Below are 15,923 nucleotides of genomic sequence, written 5' to 3'. Positions count from 1 at the left end.
TGTAAACGGGAGCTTAAACACCTAGTTAGCAGCTGATCCAAGTGACGATGGTGTTAACAGCCCTCTGTGGCTAAAGACCAAGTTGTACTCAATGTAATATTCAATTAATTGATTATTGCGGTGATTGTCAGAGCTGTCACTGTGTCTTGTTATCTCTCTTTCACACCTCCCATAGCCAGAGGCCCGGCGCCTGCCCGGCTCACATAGCGAACACATATCCTCCGACATCTTTGGTGAACCCGACGTAAAACTAGCCGGGGTGGGAGATGCAAATGGAGATTTCAGAGGAGGTAAAGAGGTTATTTTAAGAATTCATCACACGTGTTTCTTTTGGCGAGTCGGGGGTTCCAAATTTTTCTAACATGATGCAAGTGATGCAAGGATCACTGCTTGAAGTAGAAGCCATGATGACGAAGGAGTAGATGAAAGAAGCTTTGAATGCAGCATTGGATGCAGTATACGATGAGAGATCAATATTTGATGGTGAATATGATCCAAAAGGTTACCTAGAGTGTTACAAGCAACAAATGAAGCGTCAAAATGTGACAGCCATTCAGATGATTGCAGAATTTGAACAGCTTGTGTGTGATCATATGAAGGATCAAATTCAAGTTCTTGCAAGAACTCATGCATACAATTGGGATGTTGTTGCAAAAGCAATTATACAGGGGTTCTTATTGAGTGAAGACCTAGAGATTTAGCAGATTGAAAGCACACAAGATGAGGAGCCATCTGTTTTAATGCAAAAAGCATGTCATGCAGGTGGTCAGAGTTCTATTCAAGCTAAGCTAGAAGATGTTATCGATGCATGTCTTCTGGAAGACAAATCATTGTTGCATGCAGATGATAATTTCATAGTTGATACAGTTTATGCTCAATTGGGATTGACTTCTTTATTTCAAAGAAAATGTGACTTTGTGGATGTAGTCATATCCTCTCAAAGTGACATAAATGAGGAAATAGGTTTCTCAGAGCCAGTGCATGCTATGCAGGCAAGCATAGCCGCTAACAATGATCAAGCAACATGTTTGTCAGAGTCAATATGTGATGTTGATGCCCATTTGGAGTGCTCTTTGGGTGTAGACCATGAAGAGAATGCTTATGCAACATTACATGCAAAAGCAACTGTTTTGGCTAATGTTATGCAAGAGGGTTGTATGTCTATGGCTACATTTTAGGACAATTGTGATGATGCAAATGTATTTGATGCTGATCCATATGTATTTGATCTAAACCCAGGCAAAGATTATGATTATGGAGATGCATATTTAGAGGGGGTGCAAGATGATGATCAATCTATGACTGCTACATGTGACAGGGTTTGCTATGATGATGCTATGGAAAAATAAATTGATGCTATCTTTGTAATGCATGCTAAGACTTGTGATATTGAAGTGAAAAAATATTTGAGCGGGAGTGTGAAGTTGCAAGAACAATTCATTCCTATGTATGAAACAAGCGATGAGGTTTCCTGTCATAAGACTCAGATACTAGGTGGTTCTTCCAAGGAGGAAGATATGGACCTTATGGATCTGCTTGATGATGCGCTAGAGTAATTTCTAGTTCCTTGTGACAAGAGTAGTGAAGAACATCCTACAACATATGATTAAGAGATTATGTTTCTTTTGGATGAGGCTCTAGCGGAGTTTGTGCCTACTAGAGAAGGCAGCCATGCAGCATTTGTGTTATCAAATGAAGTGATGGCATTCAATGACTCACAAATGCAGATTGATATTTTGGAAACCATAGTGATTGAATTCATTTTGCCTCTGGGTTCTGCTATGATGGGAATTTGGGACTTTTTGTTCCTATGCTATGTGAAAGTTTGTGGAGATGCAATATACTTGAAATATGATCTTCTACTACCTTACGACCCAGGAGGTTATCATGCCAGCTATGATTGGTGACAATTACTTCATATGCCATATGATACGGGCGGTTGTCATGAATATTTGTGGGTTAATTTGTGTTTATGCTCTACAAATTGGAAACTCTTGTATTATCCCTATGATCCTGGAGGATGGTGCAAATTTTTGAAAGAAAGCTCACAGTGGGAGAGATGATTAGTTTTCCATTTGATCCTGAGGGACTACTAAAGTCCAAAGTTACTGATTTGAAGAGTACCAGTTATCTGTTGTAGCGGCTTGCATGGGACAAGATTTTGTTTTCTAGATGTATGCTGAGTCAGAAGAGTTTTGGTTATGCATTCAATAAGATTACATGGCTGGCTTCCATCTGACTTCTTTAAACAATTGTTGAAGTATCACTACATCTTTTGAGTTGGTTCTGCTACCAGAAATTAAGGGAAAGGACTTGACGGCCATTCCTTGTGCAGACAGAGTAAGGCATACTTGATCTTGATAGGATTCCTTAAAGAGAGCTTAATGGTCAATCTGTGTGCATCATTAACTGGAGCACTTGAGTCTGGTGGGGTTCACTAAACAGGATATCCATAATTGAATGCTTTGAAGATATGACAAATACGGTTTAGAGATTTTTGATGGGCAGCTACCTAATGATTAAGCTAGAACATTGATGATAGGGTATAAGCCTTATTTCATTTTTTATATGTTTACCAATTACCTGAGTCTGATGATGGTAAGGAGCTTAAGGTACTTATAGCAGATGCATATTGAAGTGCAATTGGCACAGACCGGAGGCTGTGGAGGTTCAGAGGGGGTGGATGTCGTGCAGCTCCACTCCCATGCTAAGAAAGATGCCAGAAAAATGCACATCAAGTTTGTTTGAAGCTTACATGATTAATGAACAATGATTAGGGCCTGGTAAAAGGCCAAGTTTAATGATGAATGTATGTCAAATGCGGCTGAAAGGGCCAAAATATTCCTTAATGATGCTAAAAACTTCACTTCTTGAAGTTCTCTATCAGCCTATCTTTACGGCTCGTCGATTGGAGCTACGGTGAATAAGTTATGGCAGTTGGAAGTTTAAGTAGATTGTAGATCCGTACCGGATTGGGCTATTGCAGCTGAGGTGACAGAAATGAAATGAATGCATGGTCCTGAAGTGCTCACTCTGTGGAGCGCGTCGGTCTTTTCAGATCAGTGAGATCAGAGTTCCGATTGCCAAGATATTGGCTATAAAAGATCCACTGGGGGTTGGTTCCATACTGGTCCGGTCGGCTGGATCGGTGTCTCAACTAGGAGTTTTGTCTATTTTCTAGGTTTTGGGATGTGGGAGCAGTAATAGCTTGATGAGAGTCATGCCCGGGATGTCATTTCATGCAGTGCTTGGCCAGCAATGTGTCGTATACCCGACTAACAGGAATAAAACTCTGATACTTTTTATCGGATGTGATGGGAAGGCCTTACTTCAAAGCAATCACTCATACTTGCGTCTTCAGGGCAGGAGATACCGTTGGGGAAAACAAAGTCCTGATGATATTGTCAGATTATGGATAATGGGAGTCTTGACGCCGGCGTGTATGCAAATATGGTTATGTTTGCACGAAGTACAAAAAGTTCTTGATAAGCCATTATCCGAAATGTCGTCTCATAGAGCGTAATGATTGTGGGACATGCCACACTTGATAGGGGATGATGGAGAAAGATGTTGTGCTTGGCGGTTCCTTGCCAATATGCATGACAAATGTGGTGCCCTACAAGGGCCTAAAGCCGCTCACTAAAACCGAAAGGGAGGCCGTCTGCCCAAAGGTTTATCTAATGGCCACCCTAATTTTAGTGGGTGTGTAAGAAAAAGAAGAAAAAGAAGAAGATGGCGGGCAGGAGGGAGCGTAGGCAGCGTGGAGGGAGAAGGAGAGATGGAGAGGCTCTGGTGATGCTCCGATGAGCGCGAGCCAGAGACGAGAAATGACGAGGTTGCTACGGTGCGTGTTTTCGGCACTACTGCGGGCAGATTTCAGCAAGGTCGGACTTGTCTCCTGCCATGTCACTAAGCCGACTCCTGCGCCACGTCAATGGCGCCCGGCGCCATTGATAAGGGAGGGTACACACTATTATTAGCGGGACGTCTTTTTGCATGAAGGTATTGCAAGCCAACGAGAACGGAGAAGTAAAAACCAAGGAGTATTGCAAGAAAACGAGATCTCAAGGAAGAGACTACAAGGAAAGAAGAAGAGAAGGGAGAGCTCGCAGAAAAGGGAAAAAACTCCCTCTATAGGATCTCTCTCTCTCTCTCTCTCTCTCTCTCTCTCTCTCTCTCTCTCTCTCTCTCTCTCTCTCTCTCTCTCTCTCTCTCTCTCTCTCTCTCTCTAGTTCTTGAAGCCAGTGAGAAGCTCTCTAAACTGGAGCAAGCCGAGGAAAAAGGACACTCCAAGCAAGGTCGGGATAAAACAAGCAACTGAGATCAGAGCAATCAAAGGCAAGTAAACTTGTTGAGGTTGAAGCGCGTAAGCTTGAGAAGGCGAGCTTGTTCTTGAACCTAAGCAAGAGAAGAAAGTAGGAGAAGGCATGCACGATAAACAAAGCAAGGTAAGAAGCAAGAGGAAAGCACTAGGCAATGCAAAGTGCCTAAAGCAGGATAATTGATAACGACTGAAGCTATATGATTGAGGCAGTGAGCAAAGTTGGAGCTTGCAGACTCCGCGAGGTATTTGAAGTAGACGAAGCAACATAAGGAAAATTTCCATCACCGTCATTCGTTAGAGATTGAATTAGCATTTTGTTAAGTTCAGTTTCACTAACGGCCCAGTTAATCTTGTAAACGGGATCTTAAACTCCTAGTTAGCAGTTGATCCAAGTGACAGTGCTGTTAACAGTCCGCCTTAGCTAAAGACCAAGTTGTACTCAATGTAATATTCAATTGATTGATGATTGCGGTGGTTGTCAGAGTTGTTAGTGTCTCTTGTTCTCTCTCTTTCACACCTCCCACAGTGTAAGGTCCTCCTCTTAGCCTTACTCTTGCTGAAGTATCTAAGCTGTCGACTTTTTGTATAGGATCGAGTAAAGCACCCTAGCTACCCACGAGATGCTTTCGGTTTTAACCATGGTAACATGGATATTATCAATGCAAAGTTATCCATGAGACCCATTCAGTTGTCACCGTGAGAACGTGGATATAACCAATGCGTGGGATATTGGTTTTATCTCAAGAAAATATAAATGTGCATAAGAAAAACAAAGAAAGAATAGGGTAAGGTGAACAATTAACTTGTTGAAAAAAAAAATCCACTAGTGGAAAGTAGCTTGTTGAAGAAGCCACTTGTAGGAAATTAGCTTCTTGCATAAGTAGCTTGTTGGAGAAGCTTTGAGAAGTAAGAAAGCCTATCAAAATATGTAATGTAACTTATCACGATAAGTTAAAGGCCTTATCAATTAAGCTTAAAAGGAGGCCTTCCCTATTCATTAAACACTTCTTCTCTTCACTGCGCTACATTTCGCTACGCTTCACTTCACTTCATTTCTCTACACATTTTGATAGTGCAAGCTTAATAGTGAGCCATGAAAAGCCAATGCTAATCCTCTTTCACACATACACATACACATCCCTCTCTCCTCAAGAGAAGCCATAACCATAATCCAAATCACCATTACTCTCTTCACCTTGTCTCTCTTAACCTACAAGATTTCCATAGCTTGAATTTTTCTTAATCTCTTTCTATTCCCATAACCAAATTGAAGGTTTTCAAGCAAAGGGAAGTGGAAAAGATCCGGCCACGTCAATACACTTTCCGTTACTCTTCCAAAGCAAGGAGAAGACCCTACTATCTACACATTAAGGCTCCGAAACCTTAAGCCTCTTTAAGCCACTTGATTAATCCTCTCCATGGTATTAAAGGTACGCATAAATACCTTTCTAGAGAATAATTTGTTAATCATTCATACACTATTACATGCATATTTTACGATACACTAGCAAGTCCACTCTTAGGAACTTTGCCATTTTTACACTACCATGCATAGAGGGGTTTTACTCGTGCATAAGCACTCAAAGGAATTTTTGATTAATTGTCCAAGTTGTAAGTTGGTGCATCTTGAATGTTTTGTGTGTATCACGCATAGATCACACCAAAGCAAAAACTCATTATAGAAATCATATGCATTGTCCATTTCAAGTTTGTCTGCTTTCAAGTTTGTTTTGCAAATTTGAAGGGGGGAGTAAGGGGATAGATTCACGGATATCGTGACCGTGTTGCTTGAACATAAAACTCCCATCGCTTCCATGGAGATGCCTCATGGATTGCAAATGATGAAAAGGGACCGAAATGGGATTCATCCAAGTCGGGGATAACTTGAAACTTACGTAGAGACAAAACCTTAAACTTCCATGAGATTTGTTGTTTTCTTAAGGTCTTGTTTGAATACAAAATTAAAAGGAATTAGGAATTAAGGGTTTATAACTCAAGGATCTTAATCTAAAAATTTAAACTAGGATTAAAAACTTTACCGAGAAGATTGACGTGGATAGCCCTAGCATAACATAGCGATTTAAGTGTGAACTTGTCTTCATTGTTTGGAAAAAGGCCGGCGCAGGTGTTTACCTGTGGGATACAACGGGGGATGGTCCTTTCCGGCTTAGAATGATAACCGTTGGTCTATGTTTGAGCTCAGGGTTCATTCATTGCCCTAGAAATGGGTTTGAATGGGAGTGTGTCCCGGCCGGGTGGATGTGACCCGCGGATGCCTCTGGAAATCGGCCTAGTCCGGGTAGGCATGATGCCGACGGGAAAAGGAGGACGAAAAAAGGATCCATGGAGGGATCATGATAAGGGAGGAGGATGTGATTTAATTAAGGAACTCTTCAAATTGTTTTGGAAAAATGAACCTTGGAAAGGCTAGGAACCTAAATGGGCTATTCCGTAATTGTCCTCATCAGAGCCGGACCTTTGCTCTTCTTCTCGGGTTTATTGATTTAAAAGGAACCTAAAGTAGATTATTTTTGAGACCTTTCCCACACAAAAATAAAGAAAAATAAGAATTGGAATCTGTGTAAAGGCGCCGCCTTCTCACGTGGCGGAGGAGACAGGATATCCCAGTCCTAGAAGAGGATCGGGATATGCCTGGAGAAGTATATGTGATTCCTTGAAAGATAACTAGATAATCTTACTAATATTAAAGGAAAAAGGAAGTGAAAATATTCTATAAAGGAAAAGGGGGGAACGACCTGATAAATGCACATTTGCAAGGGTATGCAGCAGTTTGCATGCTGCTTTCAAATGCTTGAAATGTATTCTTGGTTCGCCATGATTGGAATACTGTTTTCTAGTATCATAGTACTACCTTGTGAAGGTGCATTTTATCAAACGGTTCGGTGGGTGGGCGGATTCCGGAGGGTTAACTGTTGGCCAGAAAGTTGAACCCAATTTTATGTTGTCTTAGCAATTAAGTCCAAAGTGGGGAAAAAGGGATTCCGATCTACGAAGCGGGGAACAACTTGGGATCGAGGGATTCGTGTAGATTATAATACACTCACCTTAGGGGAACGCATTGACGGCTGGGCTCGGTCCTAACCGGGACAAAAGCATCAATGACCTTGAACCAAGGGTGAATTAGAGAACTACCCCAGTTGACCCTGGTGAGTGGCATAAAATGGTAACCATCTTTTTGCAACATTTGTCAGCCTACTCAATGTCCTCTTCCTCATATGTGTATATATTTGTCTACGCTATTAAGTTATCTAGAGTAAATTCCCCCTCTTCGTTTAACCTTTGTGGCGACACATACATTATAATCTTCCCAAAAATGTCACCTTAGTCATATATTTATATTACCACCCTTTTCTTTTTTGCTTTGTAAATAGAATAAGCATACAATAACCAACTATATACCCCCAAACTTTCTTACCTCTTGTGAATTAGTAGTAGAAAAAAAATATGTCCATCTTCCACCCCATATAGATAAATTCCCATGGAAATCAACTCTCCACTTGTCTTTACCAAAGATTATGGTCCCTCTCTACAAGTCTTCCATGCTCCCTACATAGGTGGCCCAATATCTCTTAAGAATATACATCTAGTTTCTCTCCTTTCAAAAATACTCTAATTGTATATTCTTTTCACAAGCAAATAATATTGGGCCCTCCTCTATTTGTTTAAGCATCATAGCCTTTTGAAAAAGCATGATTCCCCTTGGATGCATACAAGCAAAGGGCCCATACAAGAAGACTTGGAAGCAAAAGGTTCCCTAACCTAGTGTGGACCTTCCAAACCGAAGTCCTTGGTGCATGGACGTGAAGAATAGTCCAAATTCATATCAAACATGTTGAGAAGGTCAATTTTGCCTTTTGAAGCATGTCATTCCGAGCTACAGGTAAAAAGTTATGGTCAAAATAATGTAAATCTGTCAGATTCGCAGCAAAAGGGAACTGTAAATCAAGTAAATCAAGAGGGTGAGATCTTATTTTTCCTCTACTCATCTTCTAGAAGATCAATGAGTGTTCAAGGTCACTTGCATGTGATGGGACCAACCTAAAGATGCTTTCTAAATGCCAAGACAGACAAGTTGAGATACCCCGCAGGAGCTACCCGTAGGGCCTCATGGTGGGGCCTACCTACATTATGCACCCCTATGGAGCCTTCACGGTCTAAAATGATATTTTTGGTGAATAAATAGTCCCTTTTATGTCCAAAATTCAATGAGTGGTCAAAGGACACTTAATTAGGTCTAATCACTTACTCTAATTAAGTGTAGCATAATCCCACTCCTACACAACTATAAATAGCCCCCCTTGGAGAGACTCAAGGACACACACCTATATTTTCAACTTCATGTTGTTTCTATATCAATAGTAGAGAAAACTCCAACTCTCCCTCTTTCACATCCTCCCTCCTAACCCTCCTCTTTGGAGGAAGTGCAACTCTATTCTCCACTCTTTCCATTATACCATCTCTTACTCCATCAACCCAATAAATCATTTGTAGCACCTCAATAACTTGTAAATACATCATGATCTCTCTTATGGTTATGTTAATGATCATGAAATCATCTTCAAAACTTCAAGTGTCGCAATTCATGATGGTTAGCCAGCGTCTGTCCTCCCCTTCAAAGGTGTGCGAGAAATCAAGTAAGTGTTCTATTCTCAATTTACCATTGGTTTGTTTCTCCACACTTATTCAATTGGTCTAAAGAAATTTCTCACTCCAACCTGTCTTTTGCTTCATTACATATGCATGTGCTACCTCTCATGGTGATTTTATTTGTTTCATGGCATTGCATAGATGGAGATGAGCTCTCTATGCAAAGTGTGTTAGTTTGATGTAAGTGATTCTCTTGTGTGTTTGAGAGGCAAGTCTTGTGCGCATGATTTTTTTTGATGAGTGCTTGAGAGAGGAAGAGTTTGGATGTATTATGTGTATTCCTATGGGGAGAAGGTGAATGCTATTCCACAAATTGCATATTTCATTTTGATGCACGGCATTGGGTTGCATAATCGTTGATGGTGTTCAAGTGGCCAAAGTGTATATAGAGTAAGGGGGTTTTCAAAGTGTGTTGCTTGAGTGGGTGAGTTCAAGTGTTATTTTGATTGGTTTCCTTCTCCACTCCCAAAAGAAGGTGGTGCCCCAAGTAGTGTACGTACCTCTTTACGAACATTTTGTGAGGGTAGGCCCATTGGTTTGGGTTTAGAGGCCCCATTTCAAAAAGCTCCCCCTCATAAAGTGATGCCCCCACTGAGGAACATATTTCCAAGTTACCTTCAAATTTTTTAGTGATGAACAATGGAGTTCCCATCTATCCATTTCATTTTGCACAACACATTAGAGTAAATGTTCACATAGATAGAAAAGTCTTTTTCCAGCAACGCATTGTTTTTATGTTTGGTGCAGAAAGACTTAGAGAAATATTGGCATCACCCAATCCAATTATACTTCCAATCATCAATTATGAAACTTCTTTTGATGTTCACGTTTTCATTTTGTTTTAAAGGCAGGAACAAGGAGTGGTGAATGGGTGATCAAGGGCCATATGAAGGAACGAGGTCTTCAAACCAACAACGAGGAGTATCACATGAATCACGATCAAAACAATGAACCTTTTAGGCCTATTGCTCGGCAATCCATTCATATAATCATTGCAACTAAGTTTAGGTTTCAGTCTATCATAAGGAGGATATTTGGATCCACTCGCCTCAATGAAATCAATGCTTCAATTAATCCATTTATTCTACCTATGATAAAGTACGAATTAACAATGGATGTGTACATCTTCATTTTAATGTAATCAGATTTATAGTGTCAATAATCTTGTGCGGCCCGTAAGAGAAAACTTTCTTTAAAAAAAAGAGATTTCAAAAAGTCTAAACAAAATGTCAAGTTCTTTTCCCACGTTCTATGCAAGAAGTGGGGAAGATGCGCAAGAGTTTCTTGACAACTTGGAGATGGCACATCTCATATCCGGGAGAGATGAAGAGAAAGTAAAGCTACGAGCCTTCCCGTTGGTTCTAAAAGCAGAAGCTAAAGCATGGTATGAGACCTTGCAACCCCAAATCAAGTCCAATTGGGAGAGACTACGAGCAAGCTTCCTCTCCAAGTTCGGGCAAGGTGATACTTCTGAAGGACTATGGAAATGTCTTATTGGACATAAGCAGGTATCACTTGAAGACTATCCCTCTTAGGAAGCAACATTTGTCAATCTATGGGGTAGGTGGGAGGCTACATTAGAAAATCATGGTGGTGCACCTAACTTTCTAAAAAAAAAGAGATTCATGGTTGGCTTGTATCCACTTTTAAAGGCTAAAGTAGAGCTAAAATTCCCATCCACCTTCGAAGAAGCACGTGAGGTAGCCATCATCAAGTTTAGAAAACTACACTTCCAAGCACATAGAGCAAGGGGTTTGAATGAAGTGAGTGAGAGGGAGTCTTCACAAACCATGGAAGCACCAATTAGGGCCCCTCTTGCACAATCTTCACAAATAGGAGATAACTCTCAACAAGAGTTTTTACAAAGGCTAACTCAAGAGCTTGAGAACCTCACTCTGAATCTAGTACAAGGCCTACCTCAACAACGACAACCAAGAGAAGGGAATCGCAATCAACGAAGACAAGCTCAAGAGTTGCGATGTTGGAATTTCAATGAAATGGGCCATGGCATGTACAATTGTCCACATCCAAGGCCACTTCCGGGAGACATATATCCCCCCAGACCGCCTCCTCTCACTGTGCAGCAAGAACAAGCTCAAGGCCCACAAATCCTTCATCGACCACCACCACCAGCAAATATATCTCCCGTCCCACATAAGGAGGAAGAAAGAGGAGTCAAAATCATCAAGCTAGAAGAGTTAATAGATGAGCATACTCTAAACTTTGATGTTATGCCGGCAGAAAAACGCACAAGAGCACATGATAAGGATGAAGATATGAGAAGTGAAGGAACAAATTCAGCCAGAAGGGACAAGAAGAAGAAGTCAAAGATGGAAGAAGCTGAAAGTAGCAGGAAGAAAAGATCAAGGCGAAGGGAAATTGGTATCAACGACTTCCCATTGGGAAAGGAGCTAGAGCCCTACAACATCCTGGAGGATTTACAAACCCAAAAGCCAAACATTTCATGGCCTCAACTTCTACACCTATCAGCCAAAGTAAGAAGGCAATGGCCAAAGTTGGTAAGTACAAGAATTCCTAAAAAGAAATCAAATATTTCCATTAAGGTTGTGGCCTCAAAGCTACAAAAAGATGTGGAACCCATTGTGGATGCTTACATAAGGGGTAAAAGGGTGTCTAATGTATATGTTGATGGTGGAGCTCAAATGTGTGTGATCACAGAAAAATCAATGAACAGGTTAGGGCTTGAAATTACAAAGTCCTCTAATTGTCAAGCTAGGCTAGCCAACAACTCAAGTGTGAAGTGTTTGGGGATCATTGAAAATGTAAAAGTCTCTGTATGTAACATAGATGCACGAGTGGATATGTATGTCATGCCAGCTAAGGGGGAGGGCTATCCCATCATCCTAGGGAGGCCTTGGCTCATTGCTCTGAATGCAGATCAAAAATGGGGATGTGGTCGTTTGATTCTTAAGAAGGGTCAACTGTTTCTTGATCAATAGTAGAGAAAACTCCAACTCTCCCTCTTTCACATCCTCCCTCCTAACCCTCCTCTTTGGAGGAAGTGCAACTCTATTCTCCACTCTTTCCATTATACCATCTCTTACTCCATCAACCCAATAAATCATTTGTAGCACCTCAATAACTTGTAAATACATCATGATCTCTCTCATGGTTATGTTAATGATCATGAAATCATCTTCAAAACTTCAAGTGTCGCAATTCGTGATGGTTAGCCAATGTCTGTCCTCCCCTTCAAAGGTGTGCGAGAAATCAAGTAAGTGTTCTATTCTCAATTTACCATTGGTTTGTTTCTCCACACTTATTCAATTGGTCTAAAGAAATTTCTCACTCCAACCTGTCTTTTGCTTCATTACATATGCATGTGCTACCTCTCATGGTGATTTTATTTGTTTCACTGCATTGCATAGATGGAGATGAGCTCTCTGTGCAAAGTGTGTTAGTTTGATGTAAGTGATTCTCTTGTGTGTTTGAGAGGCAAGTCTTGTGCGTATGATTTTTTTTGATGAGTGCTTGAGAGAGGAAGAGTTTGGATGTATTATGTGTATTCTTATGGGGAGAAGGTGAATGCTATTCCACAAATTGCATATTTCATTTTGATGCACGGCATTGGGTTGCATAATCGTTGATGGTGTTCAAGTGTCCAAAGTGTATATAGAGTAAGGGGGTTTTCAAAGTGTGTTGCTTGAGTGGGTGAGTACAAGTGTTATTTTGATTGGTTTCCTTCTCCACTCCCAAAAGAAGGTGGTGCCCCAAGTAGTGTACGTACCTCTTTACGAACATTTTGTGAGGGTAGGCCCATTTGTTTGGGTTTAGAGGCCCCATTTCAAAAAGCTCGCCCTCACCTGGGAGGTTGAGTTCCACGTTAGTCTGATGACTTTGATTGGTAAGATTGATCGATAAGCAAGGTTCTTCGGGGCTAAGGGATCCATATGAGTGAAATTGAATGTTACCACCCCCTTGAGTTGGCATCAAAGAGCAGGAGGAGTCCTGTCTTGGTGTCGATCTCAAGTGGGAGGGATGTCAAAGATCACGGTGTATCCATGTGGAGATGGTACAGTCGGTGGTCCCCAATCATGGCCCTCACAAGTGGTATCAAAGCGCGGTTTCTATCCTTGGATAGATAAAGGGCTTAATTGAATCTTGTAGAAAAGAGTGAGATAATGAAAAATAACTTCTCAAATTGCATGAAAATTTTCAGATGACGTGGACCTCTCAAGAAGAGGAAGTACTTGGAATTGTCCAAAAGCAAATGGAAGAAGCAACTATGGAACAAAAGGAGGCCATGTTAGAACACTTTGTTCACCTTCTTTCTCCTGCCAAAGGGACAGCCGGAGCTCAACAAATGTGGAAGACCCAATGCAACATAACTGAAGTAACTCTTTGGGGCCATGAACACCTTCTAAATAATCTTAGCCTGGCCATGATGAGGGAGAAATTGGGACTAGGTACCGATCACTATTGTATTATTAGTTCTCATGCCATAGAATATGAAAGCAAGCTTCTTCTAGTAATAAACAATCTCCCTCATGATAAGATGTTTATCTACCCACGATAAAGAGAAGCACTTAGTGGACCATTTACACATAGCCCTTGGAAACAAGTTGGTGAGGCTATATATGCTCGCAAGTCACTTTCTTCTCGAGTCCACAGACTTGTATTTTCTGTGACTTACAACCTTAGGGCTTTAAAGTCCATACCATCCAAGCAAGAAATGGAAGAACTTGATGTCTAGAAATTTCTAAAGAAGTACAAGCCTTTATCATTAATTATTTTCCCAAGATGTAAAAGTTTTTGGCATAATAGAAAAGTTTTTTTTTTTATAAAGATTTAGAATCCTAAAGATGGGCCGATTTAAAGGAATCCTAGGGATGAATTGGCTGAGAAAAGATAAAGACAACATCCATTGCAGCGAAGGAAGTATCTCTTTTTCAAACTTAATGGGTGAACAAGTCTTAGTGCATGACAGAACAGGGAAAGCTCCCCTAAAAGTGGTCAAAGCAAGTCGTTTGGTTAAGGGGTTAAAGAAAGGATTGTCAATTTTTGTTATAAGTCTCAATAAACCAGAGACCAAATCAAAAGAATCAGAGCCTGAATGGCTAAATGAATATCAATATATTTTTCGAGAGGAATTGACAACTCTTCCACCACCTAGGGAATTAGTACACGAGATCGAGCTCATTCCTGGTGCCCAACCAATAGCAAGGAATCCCTACAAGATGTCACCTTCTTAATCCATAGAGCTGAAGAATCAGTTGACTCAGCTTTTGGAACAAGGTTTCATCAAACCCAATGTCTCTCCCTGGGGTGCTCCTGTACACTTCCAAAAGAAGAAAGATGGAACGTTCAGACTTTGCATAGATTTTCGAGTCCTAAATTAGTGCACTGTCAAGAACAAGTATCCCTTGCCTCGCATAGATGAGCTCCTTGATCGACTCAGTGGTTCCAAATTTTTCACCAAGATTGATCTCAGGTCAGGCTATTACCAAGTTGGGATAAAAAGGGAGGATATTCCAAAAACAGCTTTTAACACAAGGTTTGGGCATTATGAGTTCACTGTCATGCCTTTTGGCCTAACTAATGCCCCTGCCACATTTAACCGTCTCATGACCGACCTCTCCAGGACAGAGTTAGATGATTTTGTTCTAGTCTTCTTTGATGACATCCTTATATATTTAAACACTAGAGAAGATCATGAACGACATGTACGCCATGTGTTGGAGATTCTCAGAAAAGCCCAACTCTATGCCAAGCGTAGCAAATGCTCTTTCTTTGTAGAGAAGGTTGCCTATTTGGGATACATAGTTTCAAAGGATGTTCTTTCTCCCGACCCAGCTAAGGTGGAAGCTGTAGTTCAATGGCCCATTCCCAAGACTGTTTCAGAAGTACGGGGATTTCTTGGCCTCACAGGATGGTGTAGAGTATTTATTAAAAACTATGCCCTCATCACAGGCCCTCTCACTGAACTCACTAAGAAGGAGGAACCCTTTATCTAGTCAGACAAGAGGGATAAAGCCTTCAACAAAGGAGATTTTGGCCAGTGAACCTGTTCTCAAACTTCCAAATTTGCAAAAAACCTTTGAGGTGATAGTGGATGCTTGCATACAAGATATAGGTGGAATCCTACAGCAGGAAGGCCATCCCATAGCTTATGAATCACGACAGCTCAGGGTTCATGAGAAGAATTATCCCACCCATGACCTCGAGCTACTGGCTGTGGTTCATGCGCTCAGAAAGTGGAGACACTATCTTCTAGGTCAGATGTTTGAACTTGTTACTGACCACAAAGGTTTCAAGTGGATTTTCACCCAGCCAGATCTCAATATGCGACAAAGGCGATGGGTTGAATTCCTACAAGAGTTCACTTTTGAGATCAAATTTAGACCAGGAAAGGAAAATCAAGCTGTTGATGCTCTAAGTCGACGAGTAGTGGCCCTTGCCATTACACTATTCCATTCAACTCTACCCGAAGAAGTTCAAAACGCCCTCCATACTGATGAGCACTTTGGTCCGTTGATCCAAGAAATCCAAGCTCAATTTCAGAAAAGATATCTGGAAGGCTACTCTATTCAAGATGGACTCTTATTCTTCAAGAATCGATTGTGCATACCTACAAGCTCAAGGATGCAAATTCTAAAGGAAGCTCATGAAACTCCCCTTGCAGCTCACCCAGGTTATCACAAAATGTTTGCCTCTCTTAAATAGAATTTCTACTGGCCTAAGATGTAAAAGGATACCTTAGAGTATGTTAAGAAGTGTTTGGTATGCCAAAAGGTGAAGGCTAAAAGAGATAAGATTCCTGGAAAGCTACAACCATTGGATATACCTACAATGAAGTGGGAGTGCATCAGTATGGATTTTGTAACAGGGTTATTCAAGACTGCTGGAAATTTTGATTCAATTTTTGTGGTGGTGGATAAACTCACCAAAATAGCTCACCTTGTCCCAGTCA

The 15,923-nt window shown here is 41.0% G+C and overlaps 1 pseudogene; it reads left to right on the top strand.

The window, feature by feature from the left end:
* Positions 1–740: 740 nt before the first annotated feature.
* On the top strand, positions 741–1,556 carry LOC147419341 (uncharacterized; annotated as a pseudogene).
* The last annotated feature ends 14,367 nt before the right edge of the window (positions 1,557–15,923 follow it).

Source organism: Adiantum capillus-veneris, chromosome 29, assembly GCF_014529385.1.
Source record: "Adiantum capillus-veneris isolate H3 chromosome 29, ASM1452938v2, whole genome shotgun sequence".
NCBI classification, from domain to species: domain Eukaryota; kingdom Viridiplantae; phylum Streptophyta; class Polypodiopsida; order Polypodiales; family Pteridaceae; genus Adiantum; species Adiantum capillus-veneris.
Note: the sequence above shows the minus strand (reverse complement) of the source record. Positions and strands in the feature narration are given on the sequence as shown.